Source organism: Cotesia glomerata, linkage group LG7 (genome assembly GCF_020080835.1).
Source record: "Cotesia glomerata isolate CgM1 linkage group LG7, MPM_Cglom_v2.3, whole genome shotgun sequence".
Lineage (NCBI taxonomy): Eukaryota > Metazoa > Arthropoda > Insecta > Hymenoptera > Braconidae > Cotesia > Cotesia glomerata.
This window is the reverse complement of record NC_058164.1, coordinates 1,260,595-1,265,484: the sequence shown is the minus strand read 5'-3', so window position 1 is coordinate 1,265,484 and position 4,890 is coordinate 1,260,595. Positions and strand designations below refer to the sequence as shown.

Here is a 4,890-nt window from a genome sequence, read left to right as displayed (position 1 = left end):
TGTGATAAATGGATAACTTAATAGCATGATGTAGGATCGATTAGATGAAACTTTCACAAATGAGACAAAGAAGTTTAAGATATATAACAAAAGAAGAAGTTTATGGCGTGTACTGATGTTTTCGTTTGATGGTTCCACTTCCCGTCTAACCCAAGGTCTGACTTGTCCTTTATCTTAGATACATGCTTTAATTTTTTTAGATGTTGCAGCCTCGGTGTTTTATTCTTTTGGTTGTTGGCGTTAGTTCGGTTGTGTCTAGTTTTAGCCTCTGGCGTCTATGTCTCAGGAAGCTTGTGTGCGTTAAGTAAAAGCAAAGAAACAAAACATAATCCAAAGAGAGGATCATGATGGTGTTACTGTATACGAGTAACAGGATACTAAAGGGAGCTCTTGGCGGAAACACGCTCATCGTTGTCGTCATGGTAAGCGAATATAGCTGAATGTTCTCTATACCACTGAGTACTAACACAGTATATAGGTACACAGACAAAGTAGTTAAAGTAAGAGTTAAAAAGGAAAAAAAATAAACTCACAATGTGAGATGTATATATACAAAAACATTTCACAGGAAAGCCACGTCCGTCGATATAAAGGAAGTACAGAGGAATGGATTCAAGGGTAAATGTGAAGCAATCCTCACTTACTATTACCAGTTTAGCATCAGTATTAAATATATTTTATTTCTTTTATACCTTTTGTTTAGCAGTCTTGCTTTATGATTTCCAGCTAAACTGTTCTACTCAAGTAAACTGTATCTGATTACATATATATAACAGACTAAAAAATAATAACGTGAGAAGCTGATGAAGTATATACGTATATATAAAAGTATCGTGCAGAAGTAAAGCGTTGGGAGGTTTTTTGAAGTTGATGAGGCCTCGAGAGAGCCGTTGTATTTATTATGAGTAGTCCAAGAAGAGCCGAGCTGGTACGGCGGAAAAAGGCCGGAGGCGAGAGAAAAAAGGGGCCTGGTGTAGAGGAGCCTCTGGCTGAGTGGCTTCTACTTCTTATTCCTCTTTTCTTCATCTTCTTATGCTGGTTTTGGAACAGAGCACCAGACTTAAACCAGCACACATAACAACTTTAACATCATCGAGCACATCGTATGGTAGAGCAGCCGCCTATAGTCTTGTCTGGCCTGCTGCTGTTGTTATTGTTGTTGTTGTGTTGTTACTGTTTTTGTATATAGTTGTGCTTGTTGTACTGCTACCAGTTCTGGCGACGAGTCAGGGCGCTGTTGCCAAGCGGAAGTTGTATCCAGATGGCGAATAAATGGCAGGGCCATTTTTACAAATAATCATTCGGTTTCTAGTACGGTTTTTTTTTTTTCTTTCATACAAACATGCAGATGAATGCATACGTTAACTTACGTACACATATATCTGTTTGGTACGCCCTTTGCTGGCCATTCTGACCGCATTATTCCATCAGCAAAAGCTAGTTGAATTTTATTGGACTCCAAAATGAAAAAATAACAGAGGAATAGCCATTAAAAGCACGATTGAAGTTTTTAAAATGATTGGCTTGGACATGTTTCGTTAAAGAAATTTAATTTAAAAGATATCTCAGTATCTATTTATCTATTTATATAAATATATAGCAAAAAGTAATGGGGGAAGAGATTGAGTCAACGGGACAAGTGATTCCCACGCTTCGTGGCCCCTCGATCTTTACGATTGTATTACCTTGATTTAGTTTCTTACATTTACGAGAGTTAACAACCAACGCGGATGTATTTTCTATTCAAAATATAATGCTTAGGTACAGTAATATTTGATGTTAAAAAGGTTACTATAGAAAAATTTTAAACTCACACTATGCATGATGTGACTTTTTATCTGGGAGAGTATATAGTATGGTAGTTTATGTGTACATAAGGAGAAAGAAAGCATCAAGCCAGCAATAATGGGCTTGGTGCTCTGTTCAAACTCTGAGTATGAACAGCTATACAAGTTAAACTCTTTCGGAGACTAATTGACGCTGGATTTGATGGTAGAATTCAAGAATACAGTGGTATGGTGAGAGCACTATCGAGTAGCAAGAAAGAGCCCAGCTAGGTAGATAGATACTGAGAAATAAAATGAAAGAGCAACAAGGATAGCTAGAACACTTTAGTTGGTGGTATTGGTGACCTCACGCGAGAGAAACGCGGTGTTGCCATATCTACGGTGTGGCGTCAATGTTTTTATACATTTTAGCCTCGTCTCAAAGTTGATATTGCGATATCAGCATATCCTTTTAAGCTAGTGTTTGGTCTATACGTAAATCCATTTGTTGATCAATTATGTTTATTCAATGACTAATTTTTTTATTAATCTTTTGTATTTTCTAGAAACTACCAAAAAATTTATTTACGCAGTTGCTATACGTCAATTATTGAGTAATTATTGATAAAAAAAATTAATTATGATTTCTTACCATTACTATAACATTTAAGTATTTTAAAGGAATTTTTATGACATTGATTTTATGTCTAATAATACGTTTAAAATTGCCTGGATGATTAAAAACAAATAATAATCTTTAATTGATAATTAATTGACGGCTACACAATAGATGTTAAAAAAAATAACATGTTATGTACTGTGTACTAATAAAAAGTACTTAAATGCATATCGTTTTATTCAATTGAAGTTTATTATTGTTTGGATGTATTTATGACTTTGAATAGTGCGTTTAGTTTGTCTTTGCAGGTCAAGTGCCTTTCAGTTGACAATTTAATTCTTCAGACTTGACTATAATATTGTATTATATTACTGTAGGTCGCACTGCTACGTCACATCATAAATTTTATATTTTGTCGGAAGCAAGTGAAAGACATCGTCGCTAGGTGGCAGCACTCGCTTGACTGAAATTTAATGATCAAACAAAGACAAAGACCAATGGATTGAGCAATATGTGTAATGATATTAGATAGTAAGTTTAAATATGCATGTAGTAATTTATTTATTATAATTATTTTTAGGAATATCAGAAAATTTTATTTGATGATTTATATTTACTTTGGCTTTTTATTTTTGTTTATTATTTTAGACGTCATGATTATTTTAATTTAACGGTAGCGGGGATGATTGTTATATAACATCAATAATTACTTACATAAATAATAAAATTTTGAATGCTGGTAATCTCCATTTAATTCAAGTGATAAACATATATCCTGGGATAAGTAATCAGCAATGGTATTTATGGTCCTTATTGCACTGAACCGAGATTGTAAGGTCAAACATATTATTTGGCAAGGTTATATTTTCATTTTACTGCAGTTTTATTACATGCACTCGCGTTAAACATTGCGTGGTGTGTTATTATTAGATAAATGTAAACTTGAATTTAGATTATTTATTGTTAAATCTATTTATTAAACACAATTTTTTCAGCAGCGGCATGGCTTTGCAAACTATAGACATGCGCGGGAATAACTAATATAACTATACCGGCGCCAACGGTCATTTTTTCAGATGGATTTGTTTACAAGTATCAGTTGTGACGGGGCCCAATCATGTTACGTCTTTGGAATTATCTATTGGAAAGGACTAACAGGATCAAAGGATTCAACGGAAATACGAGCGGGAAATATAAAATCGCTTTTGATTGAGCAAACTCTGTCGTTAATTGGAAATTTGTTTCTAATTATGCAGCGGCGATATTCAAAAAATATGACAGTGAAATTTATGAAAATTAAAAGAAAAATTCCACGTATAAAAAACTTGAAAAATTATAAGTTCAATTTTTTAATAATATTTTTACAGATTTAATTTAACTAAGTAATAGAAAAAATAAAAAAATGCATGTTGAACGTCTGCTGATTTCAGTATAATTAAAGAAATAATTCTGCCATGCAATTTAATAATTTTTAAATCAGTAATTTAAAATGAAAATACTGGAAGATAATTGGTAAGAGATTTATTAATATTTTGGAAATTTTAGAAAAGTTTTAAATAGTCTCATGAATCAAAATTTTTCATGCGGGTATGACAGGTTGGTTGCTGAGAAGATCACGAGTGAAGCTCTTTATTGATTTTTAAAAGATATAACTGTGTTAAAAGATCTTTACCTGGGCGTAAGAATTTGCACGAAGATTTTCAGATTTCAATTGATCCTGATAATTTATGAGACACTTAAGATTGAAATCAAGATGTTATTTTTAATTATTCAGTGTATTGTTGTTCATATTCATCATTAATCAATAAATAAAGGTTCACAGTTTAGTGGAAATATTTATCTGATGTTTATTTAAATTATCACGACGTTTCGTTGGTTTTCCGACTTCATCAGGCACTAGAACAATTAAATACAAACATACTTTACAATAATATTCATATATAATTAAATTCAATAATATTATCATAACTATGTATAACTAAGTCTAAATTTATAACTAAGTCTAAGAATACAAACAAACCCGCAATTTTTAATTATGATGAGAATTTAAAAAATGGTATTTTATTGTGTATTTTTAGATATATTACTTTTGTAATAAATTTAAACTGATTCTTCAGAAGAAGATTTTCAAAGGTAACTTTTGGTTTTCTTCTTTTTTCTTCTAGGTCTTTAAAGATAATTGAGATTAATATTACTCAAAGTAAACATTTTTTGTCGGTTATTTGTTGCAATAAAAAAATTCAAAAATAGAAAAGAGTTATTAAGCAATAAAAATATTAATGATAGTGATATCCAAAAATAATTAAGTATGGGAATTCAAGAATTATTGAATTATACCGATATTTGAAAATATAATAATTAAAAATACCAATTTTAGACTATAATATTATTTTTATTATTATTATTATTATTAATAACTGAATTAATTGTTTCAACAATAAATTTATTTATAATACAGGGATATTTAATAATAAGCCTTACTACAGTCGACGCTCTCTGTATTGG

The 4,890-nt window shown here is 31.2% G+C and overlaps 1 long non-coding RNA gene across 1 annotated transcript; it reads right to left on the bottom strand.

The window, feature by feature from the left end:
- Window positions 1–1,330: 1,330 nt before the first annotated feature.
- Window positions 1,331–3,568, bottom strand: LOC123268557. Its single transcript, XR_006510252.1, has 2 exons — window positions 3,100–3,568; window positions 1,331–2,848 (listed from the first exon to the last, which is right to left on the bottom strand). It is a non-coding gene; the product is annotated as an uncharacterized LOC123268557 (long non-coding RNA).
- Window positions 3,569–4,890: the final 1,322 nt, after the last annotated feature.